Source organism: Canis lupus, chromosome 20 (assembly GCF_048164855.1).
Source record: "Canis lupus baileyi chromosome 20, mCanLup2.hap1, whole genome shotgun sequence".
NCBI lineage: Eukaryota > Metazoa > Chordata > Mammalia > Carnivora > Canidae > Canis > Canis lupus.
Window position 1 is genome coordinate 52615629 of NC_132857.1, and position 23654 is coordinate 52639282.

The window sequence follows — 23654 nt, forward strand, 5'->3', positions numbered from 1 at the left end:
AATACTCTCATTTCATGTTAGGAAATCAACAGGTCTTGTCTGGCATAGAGATATGAGTATATTTTCAAAAAATTACGAGAGTCCTTTCCAGGAGAATTAAGCTCAATATTATTACGTTATGATACATGAAAGAAGCCAGACACAAACTGTCAAATATGTCATGGTTCCATTCATATGAAATGTCTAGAATAGGTAAATCCACAGAGAAAGAACATAGATCTGCAGTTGCCAGCGTTGGAGGTAAGAAGCAGCAGGAAACAACAGCTTACTGGCTGTGAGTGATGAAAATGTTTTGGAATTAAGTAGAGACAGGTTATGTACAACATTGTGAATGCACTAAATGCCGCTGGATTGTTTCCTTTAAAGTGGTTAATTTTATGTTATAAGAACTTAATCTCAAGAAAACATCATAACTACCAAAAAGAAAAAGAAAAAAAAAAAAAAAAAGAAAACAGTAGGGAGCACAGGGCTGTTATAAGGAAAGGAGCCAGAGACTACTTACTTTCTCCGTAAACTTATTTGTACTATAGGTTGTGCTGTCTTATTCATGTATTATTTTGATAAATACTTTTAAAACTTATTTTAAAATTAACACAAATTCATCCAGAATCAGAGGAAGAAAAGTTCTGTCTCTACAGAGAATAGAGGAAATGGACAGTAAAATGTTGTCCAGTTTATTATGTTGTAAATGGATGCAAATATGCTTGAAACATAATCTTTCTTTTTTTCTTTTTTACTTTCAGATGATATAAATGGATTTCAGCTATTTGTTTCAATTATATGCTTATAGAATTAAACGGATGCATATATATTTCAGATAAGTATGATAAACAATAAGAAATCTATAAACTGTGCATCAAATGTACTTCTTTAATTCACCATAATCCTACTGTAATCTGCACTCAAAGCTTTGTGTGTTAATTATGAAGGGATATGAATCTCTGCATTTCCTTTATCCTTGCCTTTTAGTAGTGACTTGGTAATATCTGCTAATGGGCTTTGTTGTCTGATGAACTGAATTACTGTGTTCTCTGAACAGGACTCTGATAAATCATCTAAGATATTTGAGAAATTAACCTCCATTTAAGCATTAGAATTGGGGACAAAAGCATGAAAAGATTACCTCTGATGGAAAAGAAAAATCAATGGTTTGTAGTTTTTCAAGAACACAAAGAAGGCCTAAGTTTTCCATTCATAATTATATTTGTATATAAAGCAAAAATGAAAGGCAATTTTCATGATAAAAAAGATATTCCCTGCTCCTCACTCTGTGAATATAGTTATTTTCTTTAAAAACAGAATTTTGCTATGAAAAATGTCATTATTTCAACCTTTGCAAGTTGTTGTTACTCATAGACACATTGAGGAATATCATTTTTTTTAACAAATAAATCTTGTCCTCATTTACAATGGTGAAGTCTTCTGAATATGCACATTTTGAAATTCTCAAGATTTGTAAGTGGAACTTAATGAAATGGAAATCTTGTTGGTAATTACACCCGGCTCAGCCAGAGAGTTCATGGTGCTGTCAGCCTGTTTGGTCATGGGTAGCTAAGCAACACAGCCAACTAGCACCTTGGTGGAAGATATTTTTAGCTTCATTGCACATTTTTTATTTATCTATTGGAGATTGATTTGTTTTGCAATTTATCTTGAAATTCCATATTTAAAATGAAAGTTATACCATTACGCCAAAGGAAATGCACAAATGGGAATTTTAAAAAGACATGATAATCTCCATAATTTGATGCATGAACAAGATAAATATTGTTGGAGAGCTAAACATTATACTTTGTTTTTGTTTTTCAAAGAAAGGGAAAATACTTTTGAAGCTTCGAAAGCAATTTCTTAATAAATAGGACTTGAGCTCTCTGTTCATGAGTAAAGACACTGAGACATCAAAAGTTAAATAACATAATTTGTTTCTGAACTCAAATTAATATCCCAGTGACAAGTTCATTGATTGCTTAATAAGTACTGTATGAATCAGACACTAGGATTATGTTCCTTTAGTAAACAGCATTTCAAGGGGAGACAAAAAAGGTAACAAGTTGTCAGAAACCCTAAATGTCAGAGTAGCAATGGGCTGAAAGCTTTTGGAGTAGTTAATTGCATTTCCAGACCCCTGTGTTCACTCCCGTGCTGCACCTGGAGGAGCGCTGGTGGCTGCGAAGCACATTTACTTTATCAGGTCACACTTGTCCATTTCTACCCACTAGGCCTGACCGAGTTTCTCTCCTTAAAGTAACCTGGAATTCACGCATGAACTGCATGACTTAGAGAGAGAAAACAAGTAATGGAACAAAGGTGATGGTGATGTCTAGAACTGGCAACTGGGGAAGGTTCAGATACCCGCTCAACACTTAATACCTACCTCCCCGAATCAGATGCTTGCTTCCCCTCTACCTTGTGTCTCCAAGGATATAATGGGTAGTATACTTTCTATCAGTCAGAATGTGGTGAAAGGTTGGGGACCAGTCTACAATCTCTAGCATGCATTTGGCGACTGAAACCTGGTCCCGCTCTGTCTCCATCCTTCCTAACTGGCCTCTATGCTCAACTACGGATAGTGATTCAGACCTTGGTCATATCTTCTCTGTCATCACTAGTACAGTTGAGGAAGCTACCAACTCTTAAGCATCAGCCCTATTTTCTTAAGAGGAATAATCAATCTTTCGATAGAATGATAGACAGTATTTCTATGAAAAAAAAAATGGAAATTGACCTTGGCTAACTGAATGCAAAGAACAGTTATATAAACGTACATCTCTCATGATTAAAAATCTACTGAACATTTTAAATTTTAAAATACTTCTAAAATACATTCCCTATTCATTTAAATATGATTATGGCTTGGTTAATAGAGTACAATTCTTTTAAGGGATCCCATTTATTAGGACTTCCTGTGTGATTCATTTGGAAATCTAGAATCATGATTCAGTTTCCCAGATTGTGTTCTTCATAATATTCAGTGTGTTTCTTGAATTAAATTTTCAAGGGTGGGGTATAGCTGTCCATGTAAACTGCACAACTCCATGTCTCCTATGTGATTGATAGTGGGGGAAGAGTGACAGGTTCAAGGAAGTTTCCCATGCTTCTCCATTGATCATTTTCAGATATGAGCCAAGGTGGGTTTCAAACACTAGCAGCAATAGCTGGTGAAAGTGACCACATCAGGGACTCCAGCTTGGCGATGTCACCTCCCATAGAGATGCTCAAGCCTCAATCTAAACAGCAAGTGAGGGGACGTGGGAGAAGCCTCGGTGTACTGAAGGCAGTGATGTGAAGAGGGGATGACTATTTTTAGCTTAATTTACTCTTGTTTGTGTTCCTTTCCAGTGTTTGCTGATTAAAGTAGAACCTGACCCCTGCTATTGGGGGCAACAGAGGAAGGAAGTCACATAATACACTCCCTTTAGTTCTGGAGTGGAGATAAGATTAAACAATAGTAATGCTTTTCACTATTGATATAAAAATAAATGCAAAACATTACCAGGAATGCCACTAATTCAGAGCTTCCCAATCCCAATCCCAATAGAGACACCCGTTTCCTCGGACTCAGGAGACTTGCAAATGAAAGGGTCAGACTGGAGTGACGTAAGTATTGTATCTATAAAACGACTCATAGGTGGAGTAGCAGCTCCAGAACATCAGTTTATATGTAAGAAATGGTAACATTTCTTACATATAATGGTTAGACACTGAATGATTAGAAACTATGAAATTTTTTTCCCATTTTGATGTTTTATATTAATTGATAGTGGAAATAGGCTTCTAGATGTTGGCATGTATGAGATATAGCTATATCTACCTCATGTCTATATCTCATACATATATGGAATCTATCTCCTATATATACCCATATATATATGGAAATAGGCTTCCAGATGTTGACATGTATGAGATATATGTACGCATATATATATATATCTTATATATATCAATACTGTACAAAAGGAAAAAGGTAATATGACTTTATGTATATATATATACACACACATATATATAAATATATATAATATATATATTTATATATATATATTTTATATCTTATAAAAGATATAAGTATTAATATCAAGTATATGCAGGTTTTAGGCACATCTTACTATTCCATGCACGGTCCTTATTTTTATTACTGAGTTATTACTACTCTCTTTAAAAGAGTCTCTTTCCATAATTCATTTTTCAGGGTCAATTCCATTTTACTCATATTTATTATTTATTCTTTTCCCACGATAGATTTTTGGGCTTAAAGATCATATCATTTCACACCCTTTTGTATCTTCCATTCCCTGAATATTTGTTCTTGAAACATTGTCTTTTAAAAATCATTTTATTATTTTTAAAGTTGACATTTTTATTCAAAAAACAAAGTTCAAATAATCTAATCATTTTAAATACAGCTTCTGTCTACCTTAAAGTGATACCGATACTTCTGAAGTTTTAGGTCATTTTCTTTCCCTTCACTTTGGACTGGTACAAATGTTTAAATAGCTGATCTTACAAAAAATAAAATAAAGAGGCTGCTTTGACAGGAACCTCTTTTATTTCGTTTCCTTTTTTTTTTCACTTTCCTTTTTTACTTAGCCTGATATTCCTCATTAAGATGATCATGCAGTTTTTCCCCAATCCCAATACCCCTACTTGCAGCATGTTGTTTTCCTCGTTCTCTGTTTTTGCCCAATTTTAATTACTCTTTTTAATATTCATGATATTATCCGTCAATAATGCTAACTACGAGAGATATAATTTCTGATGAAAGTCTGATTTAATTTGAAATATATTTTTATTGTTTTTGTTTTATAATCGATTCTATCAAATTATTTGTACCCATACATTTTGTTTCACGTTCTTAAAAACAAATAAATAATCTCATTTTTGGTGTACTTAGGCATTTACTAATAGGTAACATTATATGGGAATACTATTCTGTATTATATTACTTGTTGATTTGAACCAACACAGTGTAGGAGGAGATAAGGAATTTGCTGTCTGAATATAAAATTTGACAACATAATAAATACTACTGGACTTCCGTTTCCTCATGGGTAAATGGACATAATTATATAAACTCTTAAGAATGGTAAGACATAAATGAGGTTTTGTGTATGACATTCCTAACATACAGTTTGGTACTCCACTGATGCTCACCAGATAGTAACTATTTGGCCTGTCTCGAAATTTTTCATTATGTACTCATGGAAATGTTTTCAGGAGATAAAGCAAAGATATTTAAAATGTGCTACCAACCAACAGGCTGTTTCTTCTTTTCCTTTCATTCTTTCTTTCTTTCTTTCTTTCTTTCTTTCTTTCTTTCTTTCTTCTTCTTCTTCTTCTTCTTCTTCTTCTTCTTCTTCTTCTTCTTCTTTCTTTCTTTCTTTTTTTATTTTCTAGGATATTTTGCAACTCAGTAAAATTATAAAGCTTAGAGTATAAAACAGATATAGAGTTTTTTCCTAAAGTGGATTAATTACACTTTGTTATTTTAAACTTTGTGATTATCTTCACAAAACCTTGATTTTGAAAAAACATGCGTGTGGTTTTTAGAAATTTCACTATTTCCTTCACTAAATGCGGGTGGCCTCAGCTTAAAGATTTATACAAGGAAGCAGGGGACATGATCCAGAATATATTTCAAGGAATTTAAATAGGGATATCCAATTAATTAACATCTGTATTCATTTATGCCTAGCTTTACATTGGATGGATTCTATAGTCTATATCCTGCCATGGCTCAGAGCACGAAACTCTCTCGAACTGGAAAGATGTATGTAAAATAATCAGTGCAAGAAAGATTGTTCACTTTACCTCCAAGAAAAACTTTTGGCTTCTTTACTTTAACATTAAACAACAGAGATGTACTTCATTGGCATGAATAACATGAGTAGGAGGATGAATCTGTAAATATTATAAAATGTTTTAGATTAGGGAAGTACCTTTGATACTTTTCAGCATTTTCATGTGATATATATGATCTCATGAATGTAGACAAGGGAAAACAATTGAAATTAATAACTTTACTGCCTTTTTTCTTATTTGAGTAGTGCTGTAATGTGGCCACTGAATAAAAGCAACCACATTGAGGGAAATTTGGGCTTGGGGCTGTGTTTTTTAATATATGGAAATGTCGTAATTTAATAGTCCTCTAATACTAATTACTGCTTGTGATATTTTTCCTGAAGTCCCTTTAGACAGAACTAAATTGAACTGGATTACTTCTCCTTCACTCTTTTCTTACTCAGAAACCTCATTTAAACCTGAACACCAGGTATGAGATGAAGCTACTTTCACACTGATGCTCTATAATGAATATATTATCCCAGGAACCTTCTTGGCTTACCTTTTGCTGTTGAATAACACCACATTTTATTAAAGATCTGTGAAATGTTCCCTGAGATGTTACATAGCCTGTTCTCTTTAGACAGTAAGTTTTGCAAAATCATCTTGGCTTTGTATAGGTGATAACAGGAAACAAGAATAATGAGATAAAACCTCTTCTTTCAGGTTTTTTAATTGAGGAACAAATTATTTCATAGTTTCTCATTAGTTATTTCCATGGATTCTAATGACAAGGTGCCAACTTTCACACTTTAAACAGGTTAATTAATCAGGTAGTAATGAAGTTGGGTGATACCTGAGTGTTGGTGTGCCGAATAATCACTGTTCCTAATAATGTGCTTAAATGTCTGTAAACCTGAGAGAACAAGTTGAAATTCAGATCTTCTGAGTTCTGCATAAATAAATACGTGCTAGCTAGTGGGAAACTAATTTTAATTTAGTACTCTAGGTATAATTTTAATTGTGATATATATATATATATATATATATACACACACACACACAGACACACGAGTGCATGCATATACCTATTATGTACTGCTTTTTCATATGGGTACATAAGCATGATTGTATATTAACCCTCACATTTGTCCAATTTGTACTTTGTGTAGCCAATCCATAAAATGTTGTATCTGAATCTCATGGTTCAATTGTGATTTCACTTACAAGATTAGGTAAGAATAACATTTTAGGTGAAACTCCACAATATGACATTTTGGAAATGTGTTGAGTGAGGTATCATTATCAGAAAGACATCACCGAGGTGTAAATAGCCTTATAGGCCCTGACCATGTACTGCTGAGAAGGATTTACTGGAGAAGTGTCAGGTTCTTGTCACCAGGGTTTCCTTTTTTTTTTTTTTTCCTTAGATTTTATTTATTTATTTATTCATGAGAGACAGAGACAGAGAGAGAGGCAGAGACACAGGCAGAGGGAGAAGAAGGCTCCCTGCAGGGAGCCCGATGTGGGACTCGATCCCTGGTCTCCAGGATCAGGCCCTGGGCTGAAGGCGGTGCTAAACCACTGAGCCACCCAAGCTGCCTTGGATTTCCTTCTTCAATCACCTCAGGAAAAAGTAGCATATGCAAAAATACATAACTGAATATCACTTTGTTTATAATCATGAAAGAAGATTATAATAAATATTTTTAAAATAAGCAAGTTCTTTCTGTGTTCCATAATGATAGTGTAGACGGGTCCGTCTCTAAAAAAAACAGAAGGCTCAAGATACAAGGCATTGTGTCTTATTAGCAAGTGTCTCATCCTTTTGAAGGTAATAATGAATCAAAAATCTCCTTCTTCAGTGGAGTAGGTGGAGCATCTACAATGCCCTGTAACAAAATACTGATGGGATGATAACCTGTATAATTACATGTAAGTACTAATTACAATTAAGAAAATAGAAGGTGTGTCAGAGAAGAAATGGTCTGTACTACTCAGCTAACTTACCTGTGGTATTTTATTATTTCTTTACTTTTATTGTTTGTGGATTTGTTTTGAAGAGGAAGTTGTTTTTATTTGTTGTGCTTTGACTTGAGCTACACAGGATTCAGTGCCCCATTTTTTTCTGAATGGCCAGATCCTTGAACCATTCATGGTCCCATCTATCAGGACAATCTCATGAGGTGGGTCAAGTTATGCACCTTCCAAAAGTATGGCATAGCCTAATTAATTCACCTTTAAGTAATGCAGCAGGTGAACTTCAGCAAACTAGAACGATTAGCTGATTACATTAGTGAATAGCGATATTAAATAACACGTAACCATGGACTTAGGAATTTCAAATCTCTATTTTAAACAAGAACAAGAGGATAGATTTTCTTATTATGCCTGAGTTTAAACCAAAGTTTTCTAGATTTTATGTGGTGGTCTAACAACTAAATTCTACTCTGCTGGGATTTAATGAATGGTACTTCAGCTATTGAAGTATCTACATATTTTTCTTCTTATTTACACATTACAATTACAAGCCATGATCTTTATTCATAGTTTATTATGGGTAACTGTCAATAATACTCATTGATGGAAGGATAAAACGAGGGAAACAAAACAAAAATCTCTCATGATATTTCAAAGGCGCATAATATTATGCAGTTTACTGCCTTCTCCTAAAAGCAGTGTGTGGACGAACCAAAACCCCCAAATGCCCTTAAAGCTTTTGTTTCAAAATGACATGGTTTTGCTAAGTTGTTGTCGAAAAGGGGAAAAAAAATGCAGAAACGTGTATATCATTAGCACAACTGCATTCCATTATTTTCTTTTGCAGAATAAATTACATAAATGGGGTTTGTATTGTTTGCTATACTTCACCCAGAGATTGGGATAATTAAGTTTCAAGAACTGAGATGCCTTAAAACACATTTAATTTAGTAAAATTGGTAAGGAAGCTACTGCAATTTAAAAAAAAAAATAAACAAAAAAGGACAAAAGTTTCCTATGTCTTACTGGGTAATTTAGAGTGAATTTAGACTATGGCATTAGAAGTACAAAAGGTAACTAAAAATGCCATTAAATGAAATGTTCCAAGTCCAAGCAATTTCCTTCTTAACAGAAAGTAAAATGCAAACAGAGATTACTAAAACCCTGCTGTGTTTAATTTAAGTGTATGTAAGCCTTTTACTCACAGTCATTTTGTCTGGAGATAATCACGGGCATCCACAGTGGTCAGGGCTGTGAAGCATGGGTTGTCAAAAGTTGCTCACTCTTTGATTCCACCTTGCTTGTGTCAGCCTGGGTTCACATCAGGCAAGTTCAGCTCATTCATCTTCTGACAGGGTGGGATTCTCCTATTTCTGTCTCCTTCAATTTGTTTTTGTTGCCTCCAGACCGCTTGCAGCAACACGAGTCTTGTGTGTAACTGCATGTTCACCATTGCAAGGTGACACGATTGGCCATCTAAAGGCAAAAGAGACCTCCATAGCTTGGAAAAGGTGGATCAATTACATCTATCTTCATCTGGGAATTATTAACGTGTACACGCGTGGTTTATTTAGTATAAAATTTCAAATGGTAAAGCTTGCAAATATAAAATCAACATTTTTACACTATTCAAACTGCTAGAAGTATTTGTTATGCTCAGAAACCATTTTGAAAAGCAAGCAAAATCCTGGTAGGGTTTCTCAGAGGTAAAGAAGAGATGTGACTAAAACCATATTTTAAATATACAGAGAATCAAAGAGGTTAGGAGCCAGATATATACGTAAGATCTGGCTAATTATTTTTTCACTGGAATGATCATTTTTCCCAATTTTTAAAGTCATATTTTGAAGACCCAGGGATGCCATTTATGGAAGACATGCCCAGTATTGTTTTGCCATTTCACACTCAACTTGTGCTATTAACCTTTAGATGAGGAGATAATGATAACTGGGTCATTATTTTAACTTTAAAAATTATACATTGGATATTTATTAGCACCTGAGTGTGCATAAATCTCTGTTGCCAGGTTATATATGCAAGTGAAATGACTGAATGCTTAGAACCTGAAGAACTTTAAAAGTTCTAGAAGGGGTGGGTGTGCAGACACATATCACCAATATATATAAATATCTCTGGCAACTTTTCAGTGGAAAGGAGAAAGATTTTTAGATATTTGGTAAGTCATTTCTTAACATACGAACTCATGAAATGTCAGAATAAGCCAAATTTCGGAGGGGGGCATGATATAACTAATGGCTCCTGAAAACATTTAAAATGAGCCAGAGCTTGTATAAAGGAATTCCGCGTAAATTGTCAAACAATGTAATTCAACAGGACCAAAAAAGAAGTATGTGGTCACCTGAGCATGTGATAGGAAACCGTGGGAGTCACTTCTTCCATATAATAGACAACCACAATGCCAACTGGAACACTGTTTAGTCTTTGAGCTCACAGGGATTTTGGATGTCATCAGCAAGTCTGGGTTGTGGCCAATAATAAGCAGTTTGAGGTGTAGAGGGAAATTTAAAACCATCCTAATGCCCTCTGTGGTGATGTGACTAAATCATGAAATATTATTTAAAATGTGAAGCTTTACCTCACTTATTTTAGGTAGCTCTTTTAAGGAAGCCACTATAATACATGATGATGAGGTATGTTTACCTATAACCACCCTCTACAAGTTTGTCACAATAAATAGCATAAAAGAGCTTGATATAAATCAGAAATATTATAGAATCTCAAGGCTTTTGAGATAATATGTCTAACCTACTGATAGTATCTACGAGAATGTTAATGCTGGGAGAACATGTGTTCCTTCATCAAGGATATTTGCTGTTGGCCGGGCCACCATATGTGACCCTGTAGACTGACCATTGCATGACTCCAAGGGGCACTCTCTTTACAGAATGCAGTTGGCGTTGCATCCCCAGGGTTGTGAAAGTTGACAACGTTACAAACTCACATATGAAATCATGCAATTGTGAATAACGAAAATTCCCATGACCTCAATGAGCTATCGAGGCAGAATTAGATACCAAGTTGGCATCAGGTTCACAACAGGCGCGGAGCCCCAGGTGAACTGGAAACTAAGAAAACAGTATCTTCGATTCCTCTGCTTTCCACCATTGTGTGCATTCCGACCCTCCCAACACCTAAAACAATGGTGTCCCATCCCAGTTGTCAGTTGATTGCCTTTCACCTCCAGTTCAAATTCAACATTTTTTGCCTGTTCTGTGAAGGTGGGCCTGGGCCCTTTGAAGAGGTTTTGGCTGCTGTTTTGTTTGTTTCCTTGTGTTTTGTCTCCCGACCAGATGTGAAGTGTTGTCAGTAGGGCAGCGCTCCAAGGAGACTGCAGGAGGAAGGCGTTTTGATTCCTGGTTCTAGCATGCTTGTGTGTAGGCTCCTGCAGCACACCTTGCTCCTTCAGCCTGGGCCGCTACCCCAGGATCTCCAGCATCACACCTTACACTGCATCCCTCTGTAACAGTCACACTGTGACATTTACAGCTTTTTCCAGCAGGCAGCTTTAGTCATGCACAGCAGCCCGCAGCACCCAGCAGCATCCTTCAGAAATTCCCTCAGGCAGTTTTGTAGCAGAGCGCCTCTGCTGAGACAATGCCCTTTGAACGTCTTTCCCTCGCACTCTGAATGATGGATTTCTAGCAGGTTCCAGCAAATTCCACAGGTGCGGCATCAACAGTGAATTTTCTGCCATAGAATTGGGCCACCGTCAGTCAAGCCCTTTCTTGTGAAGTCTTCATTGCAGCCCCAGGGGCAGGGGTGCTTTCCCATCGCTACAGGTTGTGACTCTATGGCATGACTTTCTGTATTAGATTGTACTTATTATATTACACATATTGTATATTGTACACGTGCATGTTTCTATTTTATTATATCTGCTTTCTGGTATCTATCATCTATTATTCCTATATTCTTTACTATTCACTTTCCTTCCTACTACCCAACTCCTCATTATGTCAACTCAGTGTTCTAGGAAATAACTCCTTATATTCAATCTTCTCTGTTTAAAATACTGTATAGTTTTAGGGCCCCTGGATGGCTCAGTAGCTTAAGCATCTGACCCTTGGTTTTGGATCAGGGTCCTGGGATTGAGCCCCACATCAGGCTCCATGCTCAGCAAGGAGTCTGCTTGTACCTCTCCTTCCCCCTCTGCCTCTCTCCTGGCTCCTTGGTGTGGAGTGAGTGCCCTCGCTCTCTCATATAAATAAATAAAATCTTTTAAAAAAACAAGATAAAATACTGTATAGTTTTTCTTACATAATTTCATTTATATTATTATGTAAGTTTTACTGATTTACAGGTCCAAGAGCATTATATGAAGATGTTGTGTCCCTTGGTCTTTATGTAGTTGAAGATTAGGTTTTCAACATTTTATCCTTTAGTTATTTTGATAAAGTGAAAATATGGTATAGAAGTTTTCCAATTAGAGTTTTTGTATGTTTCCATGTTTGTATGTATGCGTAAATTAATTGCTCATGCCTTAAGTCACTTTCTATTGTAGTGCAAGTTTTATTTTAAAAATTATGACAGATTTTTATATACTAAAATATTCAAATCTCATGTTTGCTGAGGTTTCACAGATAGAGAGAAGATATATATAAGTTTTAACATTTTTAAGTTTTTCAAATCATGTTTTTATTCCAATGTGGTTTCTACTGTTCATATTCTGCATGGCAAGTCTTCCATGTTTCAAGTTTATAAAAATATTCACTTTTTAAAAAATTCTACTTTTTTAGGGCTTTTGTTTTATTTAACTCTTAACCTCCATGAAATTGAGTAGTGGTATCTACCTTTATTGTTTTCCCCAAATACAGCTTCCTGCATTATACATTGAAAAATTTATTTTTTTTTCCACTGAATTGAAAGTCCACTTTAATTATATTTGAAACTATGTTGATTCTGTTCTATTAATTATCTTTATGTTTCAGTGCCAGTTCACTTGTCCTTCATTATTATAAGTAGCTTTATAATAAAATAATATACATATTATAACATAGCATTGGATATAGTGGGTCTTATTTTCAGTTTTTGTTTTGTTTTGTTTTTGTTTTTTTGCCAAACAAGTGTTTTTAAAATTTATGTTTCCTGTTTCTATTCAAGTGAATATCAGTGTCATTAATAAAGCAAGGTTTGCTTATATTTTATCTTTATGTAGACTATAATTTCATCAAAATAAAATATCCTTCAATCTTTTCTCATGCTTTTTGTGAACAAATTTAATGATGGTATTGTGAGTCCTGTTTTACATTTGTTTGAATTTTCCTGATAAAATTTTGCTTAGTTTTTACTTTTAAACATCTTAGTGGGGATCTCTCGGTGGCTCAGCAGTTTAGCGCCTGCCTTGGATTCAGGCGTGTCCCCGGGGGCCCTGGGATGGAGTTCCTATATCGGGCTCCCTGCATGGAGCCTGCTTCTCTCTCTGCCTGTGTCTCTGCCTCTCTCTGTCTCTCATGAATAAATAAATAAGATCTTTAAAAAAATAAATAAGTAAAAATCTTAGTGTATTTAACATGTTTCTTTTGTTTCTTTTATAAATAACATTTTTTGAATATGATTTTGTGGTCAATTCATCACTTCTTTAATAATAAGATTGATTTTATTTCTATATATTGTTATAATGAATAAATTAGTCCTACATCTGCCATCACGATTTTATTATTTCTACTTGTTTCTTTATATTGTATTTCTGCTATATGGATTTAGTTTGGTTTTTTAAATTGTTTTATTTGCTTTTTTCCTCTTGTGTGTCAGAGAATATTTATACATACCATTTTATTTATTTATTTTTAAAGATTTTACTTATTTATTCATGAGAGACACAGAGAGAGAGAGAGAGGGGCAGAGACACAGGCAGAGGGAGAAGCAGGATCTATACAGGGAGTCTCGATCCTGGGACCCCAGGATCATGCCTTAGGCCGAAGGCAGATAGATGCTTAACCGCTGAGCCACCCAGGCATCCCCTATACATACCATTTAAAGTCTGGTGCTAATTCCACTGAAATTTTTCAAAGTATTTAAATCCTATATTTTTAATATATGGACCATCTTCTCAGAAAATTGTAAATACTATTTTGAATATAACCTTAGGAAAGACAAGAGGCTTTAATGCAAACTTACACATTTAAATTTAATAGTCTGCTTTTGTTTTTTTTTTTTTGTTTTTTTTTTTTTAATAGTCTGCTTTTGAAGCTGTCTACTGATAGGTATAACAGATGCAGCAAGTCATAGCTCCTGCTGCACAAACTAGAAAAAAAAAATTTTTGCTCTTAAAGCATCATAGGAATGGTGTAAATACAGAGAATTATACAAACTAAATTTTCAGAGAAAGAGGAGCCCATCTTAGATTACCTGATATCTCTGGCAGTTTTTTACCTCAGAACGTTCGCTCCTGGGTCTAAACCAAAGACTGCCATGGTGGCGTGGGCAAGGGGAGTGAATCCTTTGATGACCACATGTGATGACATGGAGTGCAGAAATTTAGATCTCCAGACTTAGAGACAATTTTCCCTATGACACATCTTCTGAGTGCTGTATTGGCACAGATGTCTGAGGATGTGGGCAAGAGAGGAAGCATAAAATAATTGAATTAGAATCTCTAAGTTCTTTTATGTAATATTAAAGACATGTGAAGGAAGGTAAATGTGACAAGTAATAAAAGAGAAAAATCAAGAATTAGATAATCCAAATGTTGGTCTTAGAATACAGGAGTTTAAAAATATATATGGAAGGGCACCTGAGTGGCTCAGTCAGTAAAGTATTTACCTTTGGCTCAGGTCATGATCCCAGGGTCTTGGGATTGAGCCCCATGTCTAACTCCCTGCTCAATGAGGAGTCTGCTTCTCCTTCTCCCTTTGCCCCTTCCCCTGCTTGTACTTTCTCTCTGTCTCTCCTTTAAATAAATAATAAAATCCTTTTAAACAATTAAATAGATAAAAACAACTGTAGATGAACATATATAGAGAGAGATAAAGTAGAAACATAGAAAATGGAGTATCTCATCAAAAGTTGATTTTAAATATTGAATGGATATTAGAATTAATTAAGAGATACCAACATAAAAATACATCAAATATTAATGTCTGACTTCTCAGAAACTATTGAAGCCTTTAGTCTGTAGGATAACATATTCAGTGCGGTAAAAGAAGAAAGATCTTCAACCTAGAACACTATATCAAATGAAAATATTCTTTGAAAAAAAATGAAGAAATTAAAACACTTGTAGATAAACAAAAACTGAGAGAATATATCTCTATCAGACTTTCCCTATAAGAAATACCAAAGGGAGCACATGATGAAATTACAGGATATTAAACATAATTTGAACCCATATGAAGAAATAAAGACACTGGTAAAGTTAATTCCATTAAAAAATGAAAAATAGCATAAACATAACTTTGTTTAAAAACTTTTCCTATTTGATTTAAAGGACAAGTGTATGAAGCAATATATTAAAAGCTATATTGAATAGCTTATAATAAATAAACATTCAATTTATATGACAATAGACATAGAAAACTGAGGAGAAAATGAAATTCTCTTGAGGCTATATTTTTATAAATACAGAAATTAATTAGTTGAAATCCAAACTAAATTGTTTCAATTTAAGGTATAGACTATAAGACCCAGAGAAATCACTAGAAAACAAAATAAAATAAAGGAATTAAAATGGTACAATAACAATAACTATTTAAGACAAAATAAGGCAGTGATGAAGGAATACAAGAACACATAATATATGACATAGAGAAAAAAATAACCAAATGGCTAACGTAAATTATATTTTATCAGTCATTACATTAAATACAAATGGATTAAAATGGATTAAATACTCTAATCGAAGGCAGATATTGACAAAATGGATTTAAAAATCATCTGAAAAAGATTACAAAAGAAAAAAAAAGACGACAAAGAAAAGAAATATGTATATTGATTTAATCAAATCTTAAGAATTTCATACTTCAAAGGAAAGCATCAAAAAATAAAAATAAAAGGCAATCCACAATAGGGAAGAAAATATTTGAAACTCCTTTATTTGATAGATAAATTTTATGCATAATATATATTTGCAAAACCAAATGATAAAAAGTCAAGCAGCCAATTTTAAAACACAAAGTTGATTTTATTTTTAATATTATTTTCTATATTTTTAAAGATTATTTATTTATTTATGACAGAGAGAGAGAGAGAGAGAGAGAGAGAGAACACAAGCAGAGGGGCAGAGGGAGAAGCAGACTCCCTGCTGAGCCAGAAACCTGATGTGAGACTCAATCCCAGGACTCAGAGATCATGACCTGAGCCGAAGACAGACACTTAACTGGTTGAGCCACCCAGGCACCCCGCAGTTGATTTTAACAGGTATTTCTCCAAAAAAGATATGTAGAAGACCAATAAAGGAAATACAGTGTGCTCAATGTCATGAGTCATTAGGGAAATGCAAAGACCACAATTAGAAGCTGGTTCACACCCACTGCAATGGCTAAAAGTAAAGAAAAATGCAGATAACAAATAGTGATGAAGGTGAAAGGAAATTGGAATCCTCTTTCATTGCTGTTGATATTATAAAATGATACAGTCACTTTGGAAAACAGAGTAGCAATATCTCAAAATATTCAAAGTAAGCCATCTGACACAACAATTACACTTCTATGTATATGTGAGAGAAATTAAAAAACCTTGCAAAATACAGTCATATACAAATGTTAATTGATGCATTATTTATAATAGCCAGAATGTGGGGTAAACCATAATGTTTACCTACTGATGAATGGGCAAACAAAAAATGTTGTATATTCGTATAAGAAATATTATTTGACAATAAAAAGGAATGAAGTAGTAGCACATTCTACAACATGGATAAGGCATGTAAGTAATATGCTACGTGAAAGAACTCAATCACAAAAGGCCAGTTGTTATATGATGGTATCAGTATGAAATATCCAGAATAGGCAATTCCATAGAAAGAGAAAGTAGATTAGTGGTTTCTAGGACATAGAGAGAGAGAAGGGAATTGGAAGTGACCACTAATGGGATGACATTTCTTTTCAGGGTGATAAAAATGTTCTAAAGTTAGACAGCAGTGCTGATTGCACAAATCTGTGAATATACTAGAAACCATTGAGTTGTACACCTCAAAAGATGAATTTTCTGATATGTAAATCATACATCAATAAAACTTCTATAAAATGTTATAAAAAGTAAAAATGAGGGGTGCCTGGGTGGCTCAGTCAGTTAAGCATCTGACTTGATTTCAGAGCAGGTCATGATCTCAGGCTGGTGAAATGGACCCCCGTGTCGGACTCCACTCAGTGTAGAGTCTGCTTGTTCTTCCTCTCCTCCTCCTCCTCCTCTCTCTCTCTCAAATAAATAAATGAAATGAAATTTTTACAAAAGGAAAAATAATGACATGTAAAACAAGTCTTAAATATTTTTTCCTCCATTTCGTTTACCCCAAACTTCTTTGATTTTAAAAGATATAGCAGGGAATCTTAGATTCAGAGTATTAATAACTATTTTTACATTAAATGTTTATCTTTCAATCATAACATTTATGAATTGAATGTACTTTACAACCAAATATCTAGTTTTTCTGGAAAGCAGAAACTATGGTGTGGATTTTGATAATGACACAATAGTAGCATAAGGCTCAGTAAGTAAGCTAGGGAAAAAAAGAAGTGAGTAAAAAAAAAGATAGAAATCACAATAATGTAATATTCTCCTGTAGTAGGGATTTGGAATTGTCTAATAGATCATCAAAAATAAGTATGACTTCCCCATTGTGAAAACACATTTCATCAATTGTACTGAAGGATTTAGGATAAAAATTAGATGGAAAAAAAGAGATAAGACTGAGGGCTGTCAAAGATACAAAAGTAGATATTACAGGAAGCTGAGAATAAAGTAAATCTACACATTTTAAATATTATTAGAAATATTTGTTGTATTAAAATTTTAATTTTAAAATATTTTAATCATATGTAAATTTGTCTAGATATCTATATAAATATTTAGATATCATATTAATAAGTAAAGGATCATCTAGTAGCGCATTGACCTGACTTGTATTGGTTCAAGAGCTGATTGTTACAGTTTTGAATTTTGCAAGACATCTGTTAAATCATTGGTACCTTGACTTTGTCAAGGGTGGGAGTATTTACACCATGAAAATTCACAACTGCTACCATCAAAGCTCTTTCTTTCCCTCAAAATGCTGGTTGCTAAATGCCGACCTACATACCATAGATATTAGCAGTCACAATGAATAGTAAAGAAACAATATTTAAAATCAATTTTCTTAAAACAGTGGCTGACAAAATGAAAATCTGTTGGCCAATGTATAGATTAAGATCAATGACAAGATTGATTTGAAAGGACTGTAATTTACAAAGAGAACTTAAAAATTCTGGATTGCAGGGGTATTTTTATCATATATACAAGATACTAATATTTTTTTCCATTATATACTTGTAAAAATAATAACAGGGATAAAAGAGAAAATTGATTTTAACTGTAGATGTTATTTACAATGTCATCTTTATCCCTCCTCTCCATTATTAAATAAGTAATAGTATAGAAATCTCAACATTAGTCATCTTATTACAAGGCTTGATGTGCATGATGCCTTATTCATTCTATCCCCCAAAATACTGATTATTTAAATCTTAACTGCTGACTTGTTAGCAATCATCTCATTAGATGGTGCAAAATGCTCCAGTCCTTTTCTAAGGCAAAATGAAGTGACGCCAAAGTTATCACAGCTACCTTATCCATCCATTGATTTCTCGTCAGCTGAAGGATTGACTCCAAGACATCTTCAAGTTCTTCGGGGTTTTATTTGGATTATGAGATTGAAGGCTTTGTTTCTTTGTGTTTGATGAAAGCAATTACCACCAATTCTTCATTCTTGGGACAGAGTATTGCTAGAGTTGTCAAAGTTCACCTGATGATCATGTGAAAAACGAGTACTTTGTGTGAGTGTGTGCACTTTATTGTTTGTTTTTTAATGGCTAACTTTAGTAATCCACTGATCGATCAGTTCCTATTTTTATTATTTTATCCAGACTCTATTTTAAAATCATCGTTTGCTTTATAGTATACTGATTCTTTAGGTGTTCAGTGTATCTCACTTTCAGAAATCAAGATGAATGTCATGTGTGTAGGAAGATGTCTAAATAAAAGTGTCTTATAAAATAAATGGTGTTTTTGTTACACCATAATGACTTCCAGCTACCAATCAGGAAAGAGGATTTTAAAAGATTACTTCAGCTATCTACGATGAAAAAAATAAACTTTTTCATTTTTAATGCAGTTTCAAGGATTGGAAACTCAAAAACATGTTGTGTCTTAAAAACAATGCAGGTAACAGAGTAGCTGCTTTAATCTCACATATCAGGATCATTTGGGATGTATTAAAATCCAATTGATTTTTATTACTACATTTAAAATGCAGTTGAAAAGAGCTCTTGTGACATTACCAAATTATTCCATTTTTGCATATATTGTTCTTTCTCTGATTAAGCTTAAGATTTTCTTGTTTGGTTGTTTATCTGGAGGAAAAATACTTACGTAATAGAGAATAAAGTGTTTCTCCTTTGAAAGTATGTGCTATCACATGAGCTTGTGTGTGTATAAATGAACCACATAATTATACAGGAGGTTTTGAAACTGCCTAGATTCTTTCTGAATTTAATGTGATTTTATTTATAGAGACACTTGTTGCTGAGATACTTTGAATTCTGGAGAAAAGAATCTAAAAGTAATGAAATAATGATCAAATTTAAATGTGGAATCCCTTATTCAGGAGAGTATCATCTCTCTCTTAGCCTCACTATTATACAAACGGATAAAATTCCCTCTTGGAGCTAGAGACCAATCATTGGTATCAGTTTTAGAGAGACAGAAGCCTTTCTCAGGGCTAAGAGACAGCAGGAATAGTAGTAATATCAGTTGGAACCTTGATACACATCAAAGGAAATGAAGCCCTATGGCTGAAGAAATTACATGGATACTGTAGACCAATAATTTTAAATATTAAAAGGCTCTTTTCAAGCTAAGGACAATTTGTAGTTATAAGCAGACAGCCCAAGGTTAGCAAGTACTGAGAAAAACCAGTCCCTTGAATCCAAGATTTTTTTTTTTTTTTACTTTTACGTGCTTCCTAGAGATTAAAGTGACTCATCTAATTGTCACTGATTAATGTAATATTTTTTCTCCATTTTCCTGTGTGTGTGTGTATACATGCATGTGTAAGCTTTCTCATCTACTTATGTACATATTTTCAAAACAAGCTTTTTAAAATTCATTTTCTACATAATATATTAAGGAGTAGTGTCGATTTTTAATTTAAATAGAAATGTATTGTCAATTGGTGTATCACTAGCCTATTTTAAACCTGATATTTAAGTTGATATTCAAATTTGAAGTCTCATTTTCTTTCTTAATAAAAGCTATCTCATTTAGCTACCAGTCTATGCTTTTGTTGTGTCAACCTGATAATATAAGCAGATAGTTAGAGGTTCTGATTTATGATGGTTTCTTTAAAAGATAGCTTTTGTGTAACTCTTCAGTCTAGAGTATTTGCTTGCTTGGTTTCTAACAAAGGCTCATTAAAATGAGTGAAACTAATATAAAACTTACCTTGAAACAGTTCCCTTGCTGAACTCTACTCCCAAAGGATTTTCTAATTTGCAATTTATATTTTAGACTTTGACGAAGAAATAAAAAGAAATAACATGTACTGCTCTCTGAAAATACTTGATACTATTTCAAAAGTTAAATAGAGTCATGGTACTTGGATTATTAAGACATTTTGTTTATATCATTTATTTATAAAGGAAGATAATTCACAATGATTTGCCGCTAATTCAATGACATTTTAAAATTGTAATTCAGTAAATATTTGTTATTGTCAAATCCTGAGGCAATCCTTATATATAGATTGGGACAAGGAGGTTTAGGTTTTAAAACCAAGCAACAAGAGATCCCTGGGTGGCTCAGTGGTTTAGTGCCTGCCTTCAGCCCAGGGCCTGATCCTGGACCTGGGATCAAATCCCACGTCGGGCTTCCTGCATGGAGCCTGCTTCTCCCTCTGCCTGTGTCTCTCTCTCTCTCTCTCAATCTCTCCCTCTCTTTCTCTCTCTGTGTCTTTCATGAATAAATAAATAAAATCTTTTTTTTTAATAAATAAATAATAAAACTGGGTGACATTTGGCCATGTGCATAAATCTTTGCATGTTTCATATTAGAAAATATGATCATTTTGTTGTGAACAAAATAAGCTCTTTGACTATGTTTTTGACTTCCATTTTCTCTCATTTTTCATAGAAAGAACAATTTGATTTAAACATACATTTATAGTCTTCTTCAATCTGAGGTTTAAGACATGTATAAAATCTGAATAAATAGAATGCTTAGCTTCTGGGTTTTATTCTGGTTAACTGAATTTTTTATTAAATTAGGGCAAAGATAAGATTGATTATAATTGTAAAGCTTTAAAAATGTCTTTTTTTCTACTTTACTGTACTAAACTTAATTCAATCCTTGCTTCTGTAATTTATTGTTTTTTTTTTTTTTATTGTACCCCAGAGTCATCATCTTGAACCTGATTTGTTATTTTCTAAAGCTAGAAGAAAAATATTAATTTAGGTAAGCAGTGACTTAGGAACACTGAGAAGCTTCTTCATAAAAAAAAACTCCTCAATCAGCTTGTTTTCCCTGATTATTGGCTTCTCCTCATAAAAAGTCTCAAAAATTGCTTAATCTTTTTATCTCAAGTTTCTGATTTTTTAGAATTCATTTTATAAAGATTTAATAAAGAAAAATGACTAATGTGACCAAAAAGGTAATAGAAATGGCCTAAATTCTCAATTTTTTAGAAGACAAGAGATGTGACTATTTTCACTATTACTTAGGAAAATAGAAAGATTGGGCACTAGAATTTTCCAATAGCTTCTTATTTGCCAACTCCATCTGATTATGGCTCTGTAAATGATTTCATTGTCCAAGGAAGCCATCTAAATCACATCTTGATTAAAAGCCCGTATGCAATGAATTGTTTTTCACTTTGGCTTTCGTTTGCTGGTTAATTTGGGAATATACGTGCAACCCAAACAGAATATGTAAATGGCCTTGTACAGCTACCTACTTCCCATGTGCCTTTCCAATGGCTAGAACTGCCCTAAGTACAGTTTACCAAGGCTTTATATACAAAAAGTAGTATGACTAGCCCCATCACTGCACTAATAGAAGTTTCTGTCCCATGGGTAGCTCAGACCACACGTGTAGTAGAGCAAACGTGCCATCTGGAAGTAATTCACTGTTATTGCCTCTTATCAGGACTGCTGAGGATTTTTTTTTTTTTTTATCAAGTATAAATGAATCATAGAACAGCCTGATGTATGCTCATTAAACTATGAAAACTTGTTAGGCTATCATCTTACCATGCAAAATAGAAGTCTAATAGAGGTAAGCTAGATCTTGTGAGCCCATGGTACGAATGTGACATGTGAAGGGAGAAATAGAGTGAAATCTGTCTGCGTTATACCAGGAAATTACATATTCTTCTTAAAGTAAAATAAACACTTGACAAAGCTGTTAATCATCCCTAGTGGAAAGGATTTACAGATTCAATATTAAGATGATGAGCTTCCCACTGGTCTTAGAAGCACTGTAGTCAAATGAATCCATTTTCCTCTGAAATCATTTAGATAAAAATTATATTCGCATTGAAGAATATGAATGGCTTGAATGCTAAAATGTCACTTTAAAAATGCATTGTTCCTTCTGTGGGTTTCTGAAGCTTTCAGCTAATATTTGGTTAGGAGAAAAAGACATCTAGACCCAAACTACTCTTTCTTGAATGAACCTATATTTTCTGTGAAAAAGAGAATGAGACTGGGGATGACAACAGAGGCAAGTATATACATCCCTCAAATCCACTTCATATTTATGCATGTAACTCAGCCATAAAGGAGTATGCATTTTTATCTTAAGATTACTTCATAAGAGCTCTCTCTCTCTCTCATATTTTAGTGTGAACTGAAATAATCTTTCACCAATAAAATTTTTGGAAATTTACCTGCAGTGATATTGTAGCTGGTAACTCCTATAAAAACAAACAATTTTTAGAAGTTATCCATTGACCAAGAGATTACAGAATTTAGTGATTAAGGATGTGTGCAGTGCAGCATAAGGGCATTTGTTTCCTAGGAAACAAGCTAGTACCGTGCCACTGAAGAAATTTGTAAGCATTAAAATATTCTGTAATCAGGCCCCAGGAGAACATATTAAATTTTTTAAAAGGAATAAATATTTGACGTCCTAGCCATTTTCTAAATATACTCGTAGATGAGGCCTGTTGTCAAAGGGCTGTGTTTCAAGGGTGAGAGGAAATGATATAATAGGTGAGCCAAAAACATGTATCAGCGTGGCAGGATGAATGTAGGTAGCAGCCTGAGCAACTCGAGTCATTCAGCATCATGAGGTAAGAATGACAAGTATAGGGGTGCCTGGGGGGCACAGGTGGTTAAGCGTCTTCCTTCAGCTCAGATCATGATCCCAGGGTCCTGGGTTTGAGCCCTGAGTTAAGCCCCTGCTCAGTGGGAGCCTGCTTTTCCCTCTTCTCCCCGCTTGAGCTCTCTCTCACTATCTCTGTCTCTCTCTCTCTCTCTCAGATAATAAATAAAATCTTTAAAAAAAGTGACATCTTAATCAGACAAAAGGAAACTAATTTTAGGATAAAGATTCAGAGGCAGGAATAAAAGGACATAGTTTTTTTGTTGTTGTTTTGTTTTGTTTGTTTGCTTTTTTTTTTTTTTTTTTTTTTTTTAGGACATTTAAAAGAACCCTCTTGAAAACAAAAGGGTGCAATTAAAGAAAAC

The 23654-nt window shown here is 33.9% G+C and overlaps 1 long non-coding RNA gene across 17 annotated transcripts in view; it reads left to right on the forward strand.

Annotated features, from left to right (window-relative positions):
- LOC140611963 (uncharacterized) overlaps nucleotides 1-23654 on the forward strand; it is a 157786-nt gene that overhangs the window by 34903 nt on the left and 99229 nt on the right. For 9 of the 17 annotated variants that reach the window (XR_012013293.1, XR_012013294.1, XR_012013291.1 and 6 more), the window contains exons 3-5: nucleotides 744-821; nucleotides 3539-3597; nucleotides 5693-5767. This is a non-coding gene — a long non-coding RNA (uncharacterized lncRNA). Of the gene's footprint in view, nucleotides 1-743; nucleotides 822-3538; nucleotides 3598-5692; nucleotides 5768-6242; nucleotides 6754-21360; nucleotides 21421-23654 lie in introns of those variants that run through there. The other 8 variants (XR_012013290.1, XR_012013287.1, XR_012013292.1 and 5 more) reach the window with 3 other exon arrangements.